General features: G+C 39.1%; 1 long non-coding RNA gene across 1 annotated transcript; it reads right to left on the bottom strand.

The window, feature by feature from the left end:
- Positions 1 to 4,697: 4,697 nt before the first annotated feature.
- Positions 4,698 to 11,695, bottom strand: LOC143662061 (uncharacterized). The gene is made up of 3 exons (XR_013165123.1): positions 11,181 to 11,695; positions 7,751 to 7,863; positions 4,698 to 5,909 (listed from the first exon to the last, which is right to left on the bottom strand). It is a non-coding gene; the product is annotated as an uncharacterized LOC143662061 (long non-coding RNA).
- Positions 11,696 to 15,402: the final 3,707 nt, after the last annotated feature.

The raw sequence follows: 15,402 nt of genomic DNA, 5'->3' as shown, positions 1-15,402 counted from the left end.
TAAAGTTGTTTAATTTTTTTTTTCCAGAATTGTTGTTTAAATGTTGCTCTAAATTCTGAAGGCAATGATACTGTTTCTAGATGGGGTTGAGTCTCCTAAGGCTGGTGAAACAAAGCACTTCCTAGGGAATCATTGTATGTAAATTTAAGGGAGAAATAAAAGATATAAGGTATCTTTAAACAGATACACATATAAAACATGACTATGTATCAATTAATTGAGGAAATGTGGTCAGAGGCTCATAGAAATTTAACCCTATGATTCCTCTAGGGGCAATGATTCAGTATTCCCCAATTCAGTGTTCCTGGAGACTTTATATAACTACTAATAACTACTAATAACAAGAGTCCTCATGACACTGCATCATCCATTGAGCCCGCTGTGAATTCTGGCTTCCATTGATACTCCCAGGGTTGTTACTCCGCTTTGTTGATAATAGCTCCAAATATATCTTACCTAGAGTATGCATGAAAACATGAACAACAATTCATTTTCCTGACATGTCAACTTTACTGTTAAGAATTTTATAGTATAAAGGTAGAACAGCACGTCTTCCGAACATGTCTTCCCCGACCTCTTTAGGCTATCATCATTGCACTCCCAGTGATAATACTTTTTACATGTTGATTTCACCTCTACCTTATGCACACTGCCACCAGCTAGAAAGAAAGGCAGTGGACCCAGGTGCAGGGTAGAGGAGTGTACAAGGCATGTCTACCCCTCATTTAGCATGATTTAAGGCCAATTCAGGAAAGCGCAGTGTCACCATGTGTTCAGAGGTGAGAGGGGATGTAGATTGGAAGGGCTAATTAGCATTGGGGAGCAACAGTAGCTAAAGCCCTCAGAGGAGTAAGTGTGACCATTTCTAGAAGTCTTCCTCATACATAGCCCAATGCTGATGGAGGAAATGGTAGGACTCTTCTGGACTAATTTAAAATAGCCAGTAGCAGGGGATGCCCAGGGTAAGGAACATAGGCCACCACCCATACTTCTCTTAGCTGCTGAAGAACAGAGGCAGCCATATGGTTGGAAGTTGAGCCTGAGAGCTGACATACAGGACTACACATGCAGCTCAAGCCCTAGGGTCAACTTGTCCAATGTCCAAAATGAAGGAGTCATTCCAAATCTCCAAAATCTGTTTGATGTTGCTTTTACTGACTTGTGTTTTGATGTGATGCTGTGAATCTAACTATTGTGCTTACTGTTGAGGAAATAGAGGTGAAAATATTTCCAGAACTTTCTTTAAAAGCTTTGCATCCTGCACCCTTTTCCTTCAGGGCCTTGCTATGTAATAACTAATGGGAAGAACTAAGACTAAGATGTTAATCCTGATAATATCTTAATACCAGATAATGCGCTTTTATTTTAAGAGATCTTCTTTAATGCCTTAACACGATGTTGCAACCTCCTCTGAGTATAATTGTTGAAACCTGTAGGTGCCCTATTTACTGGCCACAGAGCATTGCTGATATCCAGCTACTTATCAGGAATTATCATTTTAAATTCACCATGCTGGATATGTTTAAAAACTCAACAAAGAGAAGTAATATTTATCTATGATATTGAGGAGTTTTTCAATCTGTATATTCTCCTATATACTCTGACATCTGGCCAGACATTATGCCTGACAGTTAAGAAGCCATATACCTGAACTGAATCATGTTTCTGCAACCTGCCCTTCCAAATCTCCAAAATCTGTTTAATGTTGCTTTTACTGACTTGTGTTTTGATGTGATGCTGTAATCTAACTTTAGAGAAAAGGATCCTAATTAAATTTGACACTACGTTTTCTGAAAGGATGTTTTGAGGATTTTGTTCATTGGAATACATGGTTGTATGAGAACTTAAAGCAGAAAAAAGTCTTAGTCTTAATATGGAATATAGCTGCAATTTTTCTAAATAAGTAGCTGGCTTTCAGAAGCAGAAATTGGAGATCAATATGAGCATATCGTCTCCTTACCACCAGAAGACTCATAGTCAAGTTTGAGTCTCATCTCTAAAAAGACTTCATGGTATCCTGGTATGCCTTAAACTAGTTTCAGATTCTTTCTGAACCTCTCTGTCTTTCTTTGCAATTTATTTCACTTTTTTTTTTTACTTAAGCATTATTTAACCTCCTATAAGAACTACATATTTGTAAATCACGTAATATCCTTTTTGGAACAAGGCTGATGAAAAATTATTAGAAGTTGTGTCCAACGTGCTTTAGAAAGTCTTGATCTTACGGAAAGAGTGTGGGCTTGGGAATCACATAGGATTGAATTAACTGTCAGGTCTGCTTTTTTATAAGTTCTTTGATAAGGATTTTTCTGATTTGATAAGCATATTCCAGAGGTATTATTTCATGAAACAAGGGATAAGGCTGCAAGCCTCCAGGAACTTCACACGAAACACTGGATGAACCAGGACTGAGGCTCTGGTTTCAGAAAACAAGCTTTATTAGCCTGTGCATTCAGGGCTCAGCCAAGTCACCTTTGAAAGTCTGAGCCCCCAACAGGGGTTGTCACAGGGTGTTAAGGCGATGCTCAGCTATGTGCCCATGTACAGAAGGGAAGGGGTCTCTACGGGAATTTTTCTTATCCTTCCTACGTGCAATTTCAAATCTTTCCGGGGTGAGCATCCTGTTTACATGCAGTTTCGACCTTCTTCAGGGCCTGGAAGACTTTTCAAAGGGGAAATGGCCTGAAAACAGGGGCCTGCCTACTGTGAGAGGAAATGGCTTGGGCAAACAGGGCCTGCCTGCTACACTCCCCCTTATGTTTGTCCACATAAGTGGACAGTTGCATCACTTATACCCCATTTTCTTCTAGTTGTAGGGCTGGTATTGGTGCTTCCATATTGCCAGGATTTTTTGCCGAGGTCTGCTTTTCTATTAAGGCTCTGACTGAATGTCGTAAGCTACTTATGAAGAGCGGCAGGAGGCATGGGACAAGGAGGCATGTATATGCCTAGCAAGCCTAGGACACTAGCAATTAGGGTTTTGAACCCTCTGAACATAGAGAACCCTCCTCCAAACAGATCACTTGGGTTCCATCCTTCCCCTGTTTGTATGGGGACAGGGGCTACTTTTCTTATTTCATTGGTTATTTTTCTAATAGCTTTTCCTTGTTCGACTATTTGGAGGCAACAGTCAGTCCAGTTGAATTTCCCACAGACTCCTCCCTCATCTGCTAAGAGATAGTCTAGGGCCAGCCGGTTTTGGTAAACGGCCGCCCGGATTTTATCCTGGTTATCGGCTAAGGAAGGCTTCTAGTGCCCGTGAAGGTCTGTTAGTTATTAGTTCCAGAACTGCTTAAAAGAGGCAGATGATACAGTTGAGCATGTAGATGGGGGTTCAATACCCCCACGACCCATCCTGAGCCCAGGTGGCAGACCCGTAATATTGGATTATTCGTTCTGGGGGCCACTAATTATCTTCTCAACTCCCTGTCTGGGTCTTGTCTGCCACTCCTGGTTTTTCTCTGATGAGTGCCCGCAGTGGGTACCTGAGCTGGCTACCCCAGAACAGGGGCTGAGAAGAGAGCTGGGACCTACAACCTCCAGATGGGTCCCTGGTGCAGATAAATCCTGAAACCTAGCCCAGCCTCTCCAGAACATTAGATAGTTCCATCTCCCTACCTCATATTACTGTGCAGACCCTTCCAATATAAAAAATTTGGAATTGCCATAGCCTAAACTACCCCAATGAGAGGTATGGAAAGATCAAAGATCATGGTGGAATTATACATAGAAGACAGGACTTAATAAACGAATATGAATGCTGAATCATTAAATTGAAATCTCTTTTAGTCTGCAGTATTTTAGAGCAGCTAGAAGTAAAAACCTAAAATTGTGAAATTGTAACCCATGTCAAAGTCTAAAATATGTTCTACAACTAATTGTGGTGTTGTCTTGGAAAGTTTTAGTTTTTTTGTATATATGTTTAGGTTCACAAAAAAAGAAGGAAAAAAAAAGTCAATTGTGATGGTAAAAAAGTCTTTCAGCCCTCTAGCCTCCTATTCTCTAGATCAGCTAGAAGGAAAAATATGAGAGTATCCTATGGTAAGCCATGACAAACTCCGGGATCAGTTCTGTAACCACTTGTTGAAGAGTACTTTGAAAACTATTGCTTTTTTATTTCTTTGCTTTATATATATGTTATACTATACAATAAAAAAAATTTAAAAAGAAGAAGAAGAAGAAAGCTGGGCGAATGGTCGCACTGCGCAGGACCCCCGTCCACCCGGCGGGCAGCCATTTATAGGCTGCTTTTCCCGCATATCCAATAAAATCTGGCCGGGGCTTGCCAAGGGCCAGGATAATTACATTGTTCCAATACCTGGTTAGATTAAGCATTTTATAAGGGGTAGCTTGGCCAGCATTTTCATCCCCTTCCCAGCCTGTCTGCCCCCTCATGAAGGACGCGCCTTCCTGAGCACACAAGTTTCCCGCCCGGGTGGTAGAATGCTCGGCCCCATCGCACCACTCAGCGTGTTCTACTATCTCCGTTGCCAGGCTCCCCCAGCTGCCTGGGGCTCGGGGACGTCTGGAAAAGAAAGGTTTAGAGCGTTGGATACCCCATTCTTGGGCTGTCCAAGGCCCCTGATCCCCGAGCCCCCACAAATATAGCATGACGTTGTATTGGGGAAGGAGGGAATCTGCTCGACTAGTTCAATGAGTAGATCTTCCGCAGGCCTAGCTCTGGGGTAACTGGGGGGAGTGGGAACCTTTGCTCTTTGCTCTGCAGTTTGCATACTTTGTTCTGACTGACCATGAACGTAGCAGGGGCCTCCATCCGGGTGTCGATGAGGGTTTTTATTTCTTTGTGTAAGGTAAAGAGACTTTCAGCTACTAGTCCCTGGCAGCCCCTCAATGTTACATCATAGTAGAAACACTAGACTACTGCGAGAGCCACGGCGGGCTTCCCAGTGCATTTGGTAGGATTAAAGGAGCAGCTGTAGTGAGTACAAAGGGCGACAGCTGTGGTGAAGCTTGGCTGGGCCTGGAGGCGATCTCCTGTCCTTGGGGAAGTGATACGGATGATGATAGCCTATCCTAAGGACATGCACGTGGTAGAGCTCAGAGTGACCCTTGCACCAGGCAAGGTGCTAGACGAGATAGGCCCTCCTTGCCAATGCGGAGAACACTCTGTACTTGGTGGCTGGGAGTCGGGGCTTAGCGGTGCCTAGGCAGAGGGTGTATCTCACTGTGTTAAAAGCCCACGCTGAAGTCCGACCCTGGCAGGTGGCATGGCGATAGTGTACCACGGTGGTTTTTACCTCTTCCCCGGAATGAACAGTTTGGAGACATGCCTGGCACACATTGCCCCCTCCCGAAGGGACCAGGGGGACCTCATAAACAAACTTATGAAGGTGAGAAACATGCTGACAGTTACAGAGTACTTGAGTAAAAACGATCCCACCGGATTAAAGTGAACCTGGTCTCAGGGAAGAACTCCAGGCGTCGTGCTTCCAGGAGGGCTACGGCTGCTAAATGAAGACAAATGCAAAGAATAAGAAAAAGGCAGTAAGTCCACAGACCCAGCAGGCTGGATGTCCATGTGTCGATTCCTCAATCTTCGGCCGTGCATAGATCAGTCAGCTTCCGGGGGGACTGAAGCAGGGCTGGGGGTCTCCTCAAGCCTTGGCCTTGCCTTGACTAGCTGCTCCCGGTGAGCTAGCGCAGGGCGACGACGGTCATTCAGGGCTGCACTCCCGGGTGGTCTGCGGCGGCCCTCTGGACCCCAGAGGGGGGAATACAGGGAATGATTCCACACAACATTTCCACTCTGCAGATGAAGGCTTTTCTGCGTGCTACTAATGCCGTCTCTCCTTTAGCCTTCCTACCGTGTGCAGTGCTGTCCAGCATATATGTTCGCAAAGTGAGGTAAGGCAGTCTTGGATACTTTTCATTTAGAGGTCAAGAGCAACCTGAGAAAAGATGAGGAGACCCAGAAAGAGCTATTTCTCTAAGAAAAGTAGGAATGAGTTTCAAGATCCCTCATTTACATCATCACAAGATATGTACCTCTAACCCTTTAATTCCCCATTCCACAACAGAATTCATGACCTGTTCTGCTGCCTAATTTATGCTGCTGATTTCACTGGTATCAATCAGAAAACTAGGACAAAGCACTTAATTTTTTGACAGTCATCAATATTTTTCCCCCATTAGTACAAACTAGAGCCCTTCTCAGCAATATTCTATACATCAAAGAGATAGTATCTATCCTTGCGAACAAACAAAAATAATATATCAGAGTTTAACAAGTCTCTTCTATCCAATGAATGAATTTACAGTTTCAAAGACTAGTAAACCTGTCAGAGGGAATTAAATGATACGATGAACCAGGAATAACTTCTGTGTCTGGCATTTGTGTTAGGTTGTTAGAGGAAAATAGAACATGTGGCTCTTGGTAATAAACCTGTCTTTGATATTTTTCTTAAGCTAGATTCTTCTGGAGATTCGAGTGGCAGGTAGTAAAATGGATCACACAAACATAAATGTGATATTTTGTTCTATTTTAAGTTTCTCATGGAAAATGGTTTTGTGATTGGTCTTTGAAGAGTACTTTATTTATAATCCTATTTTCAACTTGGAGAGATTTCACCTCAGAAGCGAGTGAGCGTACTGCTCTGGCTTTTGTGATTCTGAAAATGTCATTGCTGTCATTTGTCAAATCTAGATGAAATCTGCCTTTTCAATAAGTGACATCTCCCACTCCTTTGGGGTAAAACTTTTCACTCTCTTTTTTTCTCTCTCAGAAGAGGAATACTAAATAAAAGAGATATTTTAATTCTGATTTTTTTTTTAAACCGGAAAAAAGAGAATTTAATCTCTTATATGTTAGAGCTACTAAATATCACTGATTTCAGTGCAACACAATTAGACAGCTTTGGGCTTATTTTGTTTTATTTTTATGTTGGAATAGAATCCCTTTTTATTGCATTCAAATGGGTTATATTTCTTGTTACTTCTTAAAAAAAAAATCTCATGGAGCAAGAGTTGCCTTCCCAATGCAAACAAAGTTTTAACTACTCATCGGTGGTTGATTCCCTACATTTCTATTCATAAATTTCAGGAAATGTTTGATCTTCCTCTTTCCTACAAAATCCACAGGAATATGCTTTCTTCCCCGGGGCTCGAAATTTGCAATTCCTACTGTGTTGTCTTCCGGTTTACCATGGACTAATCTGTCTATCCTTTTACACTGGCTTAATATCTTCTGTTCCAAGTTACTTCATCTGTGAGAAGTTGAAAGCACTTCTCACATGGTGAAAGGGGTTGTGAGGATTAATTAATGTTTGCAGTACACATTGAAGCCTAGGACTTTGTAAATTCAAAATACCACTATGTTAATAGCAGGCTCCATTATAAGAAAGCTGCTAACACAACTTTGCCCCTCTCTGAAGCTCAGTGACCTTTCTATCCATCCCGCTAATCCCATGATGTCTCCCAAAGGAGTATTCCTCCTCTACAGTCTGAATCCACTTCTAACTTAATAAATGCGGCAAACCTGGAAAGCATGTACAGAAAAAGAAGGGATTTATTTACTTAAGTAATGCTTGTTCACCTGGAACATAATAGCGGTTGGATTCCTGCTGAATCAAGAATCTATTTGTTCCAGCAGGTTACCCAATGTTGTCTATCAATTTTCATTTCCACTAACAGAATTAGGATCCCAAACCATTTCAAATCAGTTTTTTCCCCTTCATTTTGGAGGCTTTCAACTGCAGGGATACATTTAGCACGGTCAGAGTCCATTACTTACCAGTGGAATGGTGACTTCTCCGTTTGTCGATACAGGAGCTATGCTTCCTAAAATATTGTCTTCCACCCAAGATATCAACCAATATGCAAATACCATCTTTTCCATATTGAGCACTAAAAATGGAAAGTTTAAAATCAGGTGCTTTGTAGTTTCTTGGATATTATAGTCATATAAAGGTTTTTATACAAGATGTCGTTGTTAAGAACTATTTTAGTCTGATGAACAAACTTTTAACTGTTTATGCAATTTTAATTATTTTATGTTGCCTTATTTCAAATGAAGAGTTTGTTTTTATATTGTTTGCCTACTGATGAAGATGGGTTCAGCTGGACTCAAGCTACAGCCAGTAACTCAGCTGACTCCTATTGTCATAGGGGTTGGTTACTATTGGGACCCTTCAAATCAGAGATGGACAGTCAGGAGTTTATTTAGCTATAAAGGAAATGAAAACTGTAGACAGATCCTAATACTCCAACACTTCTATAAAGAAGTATGCAGCAGTTTAAGTAAAATTGTGGGTTCTTAATTCATGTGAATAATCCCATAGAGAAGAGAATGTAGTTACATGAATATTGATGAAAATGCAGATGTTAAGTTTGGCAGAAGTAAGAATGAGCTCAAAATTGAGAGATTAATTTGAGGTCTAAATAAGGAAATGCTAGCTGTTTCTTTCCATTCCCCACTGCTGCAAAAGCAGGTGAACCAGAAGCAGGCATTGATCCTTGGGTGGGCAGAGGCAGATAATTATTTTTGGCAAGCATTGTGTCTGGGTTTGTAGCATAAGGACTACAGGGATAGGAAACAGGGATCCAGGATTAAGACTTCCCTTTCCTGACATTTAGAGTTTTCCCAGTATAACTGCTACTTTACACGCTGTTCACCACAAAGCCTGCCAATTGACTAGTCCTATGGATGCACACAGAACTCCCCATCAGCTTTCCTATGAAATTGTTTAAAAATATTTATCAACAATCAAACATTTGAGAAAATTTGTAGCTTGAGAAGGTCAAAATAAAGCAAAATAACAGTAGTGGAAACATAAATGAGAGAGCACAGAAATCAAATTACAAACAAGCATAGCAATCTTAATTAATATCTTCAAAAAGATTTAAGAAGATATTACATCCATAAAACAAGATGTTGCTTTTGCTTTCTTTTTTTTATTTCATGAGCAGGCATCCGGAATCAAACCTGGGTCTCCAGCATGGCAGACGAGAGCTCTGCCTGCTGAGCCACCATCATACCGCTTTTTAAAAAGGAATAATTTTTAAAGAAGTTGCTTTTTAAAAAGGAATAATTAGATGTACTATAATTATATAAGGTATAATCATTGGGGTGAAGGGTACATGGAAACTCTCTGTACTGTCTTTGTACTTTCCTGTGCATATACAGTTATTTCCAAATAAAAAGTTAAAATTTTTAAAAGGACCCATTAGAATATAAGAAAGAGGCCACAGAAGTTACAAATAAGTATATTTCAAAATAAAAATGATCATAGAAAGTTTGGATGATAAAGTTGAAAAAATCTTTCAGATCATAAAATTAAAAGATAGAGAGGCAAGCAACATGAAATTTGACCATGGAAAAAAGAATACTATTTGATAAGGTGTGAAAGTTATTTATTTAGTTTTATTATAATGTAGGCATTGCATATTGGCTTTCAAATTTTATATTCAACCTATAAATAATTTGAGAGTCATATAGTAAAATTTTTAGCCATAATGGGGATAAAGTCATGGTGGCTGTAATTATGAGTCTATCATTCTCTGCACAGCTGTGGTAGTATGAACCTTTACCAGAAGTCTCAGCTCTTCTTTGGTTCTCTCATATTCTCTTTCTCTTTCCCTCTGTCCTTCCCTTGCAGTTTGCCTCCTTCCTCCTTCTCTCCTCAGAACTTCCTTTCATACAAGTGGCAGTGAGACCTAGAATAGTTGTTCCCTCAGAAAAAGGCCTGGAATAAAATAGCCTTGGTAACTCTCTACTAGGGTTTAGGGTGTCATGGCTGGCAGCATAACAGAGGGCTTTCTCTTCTTCTGATACTTATGTTTATTTGTATCAAACCATTTAGGCCAAGCTTGGGTAAAGGAATTGATAGGATTTGAGACGAATTCACCATTTTTCAGCACTGATATTTGGAGCCCAAGCTAATAATAAAGAGTTGCTTTGTCTTCCTGTGTCCTTGTTTCCTGTATATTTGGTTTCCTTGCCCAAAGAAAGAGTGGCTAGGATATTTCTGAGTCCCTTACCCAGTAAAATAAACTTATCCTTTGATAACACTTCAGTGCCCTCAACTCAGACCCTTATTTCTATTCTCATGATGACTGAAGTCTGTAGTCCCTGATTTATTGCTTCTAGAGCTACTGTTGTTTATTATCCCACCTACTAGAGACTCATTTTACCATCTCTGTGAAATCCAGAAAGGGATGTCTGTGACTCAATATTAATTATGATTTCATTGGGTAAGATATAGATGTGAATCCAGAGGTCTGAAACTGGGTTAATCCAATTAGTGACATTAAAGGAAATTTGCAAGAATGATTGTTCTTTCATGGTATTATCCACAGAACACCCTTGTCTATCAAAGTCAGAGCCAAGATCTTCACAGATACTACCTTCCTGGGTAGTATGGATGTCCCCTCTGGTGTTAAATCCAATCTATTGATTTTAGGAAATACATATATCTCCCTGGGTAATAGGGAGGTGAAGAAGCTGAAGCGTGAAGAGGGTACGTGCTTTGCACAGATTCCTATGGACAAAATTATAACTAGAATCCCCACCTGTTGCACTTTGCAACTTTTTTCCTAAAAAATGTTAATATTTGTTCAAGTGAAATATAACTTAAATTCAACAGTTTCTCAAAAATCAGAAAAGAGACTACTTGTAATTCTAAAAACTGAATAAAAACAAACTCTTTAATCTTGCCAGATTAACCTGTCTAATTTGTTCACAAAGTAAAGGGCATTTTCCATTGATTTCTCTGCTATCTGTGGAATTAGGGTCCTCTTCAGAGCCCTGTTGTTTTTTCCAAATCTTCTTACTTTCCTCAAACTGTTTATAACACCATTAAGAACGTTGTTAAATAGGAAGATTTCAAGGGAACTCCCTAAGAGATTCTGATTCAGGAGTCAAGCCCAGGATATATATTTTTTAAACATTCATGAATTGCCAGGTAGATCTATAGAGCATACTTTGAGCAAATTGCTACTAGATTTGAGCTCTATCAAGTCAAGGTACTAAATCTTATTCACGTTTAACTGCCCAATACAGATCCAAGTACATAGTGATGGCTGCCATATTCGTGGAAGTGGACAGTCAGTCATGTAGTTTGACAATGGTCAGCATATTTTTTATCTAGGATATATGTTATCACACACATAATCAGCTTTCAATAAAAATTTATCAATAAAATTAGATTAGTCAGAGTTCTTACCTGCCATGCCGAGACCCGGGTTTGATTCCCAGTGCCTGCTCATGTTACAAAAAAAAGAATTGTATTCTTTTATCAACCAAATATAGAGCAGGTTCTTTGTTTAGCCTATTGTCCTAGGTGAATGACATCTGATTAATTGTAGGCTTTGAAGTATTGCCCCAGACAAATTCTAGAACTGCTTTCAATGATTTCTTTTCATTTGTAAGGCAAGTAATAAGTTCTGAAGGTTTTAACTCTATGGACAGGAGGTAGAATATTTAGTCTGTTTTTCTCTTCATATATTTAAAATAGAGGTATCATTCAGAGACTCATAGAGTTATTGAAAGGGAAGAAAATGTCATTCCTGCCACTTAGTAGCAATGTGATCCTGAGAACCTCAGTTTCTTTTGTTAAATTAGAGTAATTCCATTTACTTTCCATAGCTCTTGTGAGGTGTAGGAAAGATAAGGTGCTACCTGGTCCATAGTAAGTGTTCAATAAGTATTATTGTACAAGCGCATGACCTTGTATGCCAAATCAGATTTTCCTGGTGAATCTAGAATGTTTCTTCAATCACAGTTCCATCATACAGCTCTATAGTATTTGATCTCATCACAAATGAGGGACTATGGTAGAAATTTCTAGTGGGATAGTGGATATGGACTGAAGTGAATATATTTTGGAGGCAGAGCTAAGAGGATAAGCTATTAAAATTTAACATGTGGACTTACAGGAAGAGAAGAACCAAAATTTGTGCCCAGATTTTTTGAATGAGCCACTATTGGAGCTCATTAATAAGCTTACTTACTATTAAACAGGAAGATGAGCTTACTTAGTAAGATTATCAAACAGCAAGAGGAAGAGTGTTGGGAAGGGGGAAAAGATAGAATCAAGAGCTGTATCTTAGACATGCCAATTTTGAGATTTCCATTATAACCAAGAAGAGATGCTATATCATGGTTGAACATATGCATCTTAAGTTCAAGGGGAGAAAACAGTGCTAGATATATACATTTGGCATTTTTAACCATATAGACTGTATACAAAGCCATGAGACTGAACAAGATCATCTGGAGAGAGTGCAGATATTTAACAAAAGAAGGAATAATACCAAACCAAGATTTTTCCAACACTTGGTGGTTGAGTAAAGGAAGAAACAGCATAGAAGACTGAAAGGACAGCCGTGAGTTTAGTAAGCTTTCTCAAACACCATTTTTAAATGTAAAAGGTTGAATCTTAGATTGCCTGTGTTTATATTTACTTAAGTCACATCAAATAAGCATACTTTCTCCCTGATAGCCAAGTATCACAATTCTGTTATCTGTAGGACACAAAGGCTTGTCTACTATTATTGGTCAAAAGCCTTGAACTAAAACGTTCCCTCTGTTGCTGGGAAACAGCTGACCTCACTATTGCCATTTCAGGAAAGAATTGAGAAGTTGTGAAGGGAAAGCAAATATTAGGTGACTTCATTCTTTGGGGAGAATGAAGAAGAGAGTCCAATTACATTTGTCCTTTTTGTTCCCAGTGAGTCTTATTTACACTGAGAGAGTAAAGGAGATTGAATTTACGCAAATTAAAAAATTTTGATTGTCGATAAATTGTCTCTTAATATCAGTGGCTACGTTCTCTATTTTTACATGTATGTCAGTTTGATGCATGATTAGATTCTCTTTATTATTAAGAAGGAAGAGGTATAGAAAAGATATGTTAGTCAGGCTCTTTTGGGGTTGTGTTTTCCTATATACAGCTTTATTTTTATTAATGTTTTTAATGTGTAATATATAACATATATATATAAAAGTAATACATTTCCAAGTACATTTTCACAAGTAGTTATAGAACAGATTTTAAAGTTTGGTGTGGGTTACAGTTCCATGATTTTTCATTTTTTCTTCTAGCTGCTTCAAGATACTGAAGACCAACAGAAATAATCAGTATAATGATTCAGCAGTCATACTCTTTTGTGAAATCCTATCTTCTCTGTTATACTCCTCCTTCTCTTTAAATAACATATATAAGAGCAATAAATGTGAAAGTATATCGCAACAACTGGTTGTAGAAAGATTTTCAAGTTTGGTTATAACTCTACAGTTTTAGGTTTTTATTTCTAGCTGCTCTAAGGTACTAGAGGCTGAAAGAAGTATGAGTTTAATGATTCAGCACTCACACTCATTTGTAAACCCGACCTTCTCTGTACAACTCCACCATCACCTTTGATCGTTATCCGACTCTTTAGGGGTATTTGGGCTATTTCCACTCTAACTTGTTCAGGTTGGAAGGGGCTGTCAATAATATGGGATAGGTGGTGGATGGTATACAGTTTTTAAAAATCTTTTCAAAGGTTCCCTACTTTTATTATGGGTTACTGATAATCTTTATAATCTAACCTAACTGGAGAAATTTGACTTTCATATTGTGATTATTGATATGACTAGACTTATTTCTACCATCTAAATTAATTTTTCTTTTTGTCTTGCTTTTCAAATGTGTATTTTTGTTGTTTTCTCTTTTTTATTTGTTAATACAAAAAATTAATTAAGACAACACTAATTTATGTATTAAAGAAATTCCCAAATGTCAGCAAGTGAGTACTGAGAAATTCCCAAATGTCCCACTCACTTGCTGACATTTGGGAATTTGTCCCTTGCATAAAGTCCAAAACAGGTATTTTTCAATGGTGGACCTTTTTCTAAATGGTGAGTTTGGGACTTTTCTCTTTATATTTTCCTTCATTCAGATTGCCAGAGAAGAGGAGAGAGCATGGAGAATTAGGCATGAGAGGTTTTTATGAATTAGACCTGAAAGTGCTTCATCATTTCAACATCCCATTGATCAGAATTCAGTCATATGGCCACAACTAACTATAGGGATACTAGAAATATATTGTAAATATATGTGCCCAAAATATATAGTAAATATGTTTGGTGAACATCTAGCCATTCTCTACAACACGCATACCTATTTTTTACTTTTACCCATATCCATTCCAAACATCCTCCATTCTCACTTAGAAATTATATTCTCTATTTCAACTCTTTTACTCATTAGCCACTGTTTTATATACATATATTTAGCTTCCCAGCTCTAAGGTCAATTTTTTTTTTTTACCCTCTTCCCAAACAACACAGTAACTTTAGAAGTCTTTAGTCACATTCTGTATTAATCATCACCTAATCAGGAGAAAGAAACTACTGAGTAATTTGAACAGAAAAAGTTTAAAGAGTCATTAAAGAAAAGAAAAAAGAGTCATTAAAGGGCATGGCATTATGGGGAATTCAATAGTAAGAGTTACGGAGGGCTGTAAAGAATTTAGGAATTGCAGCTATAGGGAGCAGGCACTATCCCTGCTGTAGTAGAGCAGGGATTGGCTGTAATAGAGCACCCAAGTAAATGCCCTTCCACTCCCCTGGACCTAGACCTGGTTGGAGAGTGTAAGTGTCAGAGAAGTCACTGAAGTGCTTCACTGATTGGACTTGCTGTAAATCTACCCTCTGGAGTGCTGAAGGAAGCTGTTCACAGGAAGTTTACTTGTCTTAAAATTCATTGCAGTTCACTCAAAGGGCTCCTGGAAGAAGACATCACAAGGAGGTGCTATGCCTCAAAACTTACTGCAAAGTTATCCAAGGGAGTGCTGGTGCTGTTGGAGGCCATTCACAGGGTAGCAACTTGCTGGTGGCACACCACAATGAAGTCCTAGAAGGTCCTGGGGGAAATGCTGGGTGCTGGCCACTGCTATCCACCTCATGCGGTGGGAACTTGTATCTTGAGAAGCCACTCTCTGCAGGAACCATGTGCTGGAGAAAGAGTGCTCTGCTGGTGCTGAGCAGAAAAGAATGGTGCACCCTGCAGGAGCACGTTGAGCAAGGCATACCAGTGTGAGAAAGAGAAAACCCTCTCTGTCTCCTGTGCTCCTGCTGCCCCCTCTGTTGGCAAGGCTCAACATTGTGCCAGCTGGCACAGAAGGAATATTTACAAAGCTCACTTCCATTATCTCAGAGCAGGCAAAGAAGGATGAATTTGGAACTGAAAAACAATAAATTGATAATAGGCCCAAACATCTTCCAATTTATATGCTAGATTTGGCCATCATTTCAATTTGATATTTTTCAAGCCCACAAATTAGACAATTATGTTCTAGATTTATAGCATTTTAAGTAGTTTTCTGCACATTTTCCATTTTCTTTTCTCACCAATATTTCTAATATTTCAGACCTTTCTGTAGTCATTTATCTTCTTCATG

The sequence above is a fragment of the Tamandua tetradactyla genome, chromosome 18 (genome assembly GCF_023851605.1).
Source record: "Tamandua tetradactyla isolate mTamTet1 chromosome 18, mTamTet1.pri, whole genome shotgun sequence".
NCBI classification, from domain to species: Eukaryota; Metazoa; Chordata; class Mammalia; order Pilosa; family Myrmecophagidae; genus Tamandua; species Tamandua tetradactyla.
This window is presented reverse-complemented; position numbering and strand designations above follow the sequence as displayed.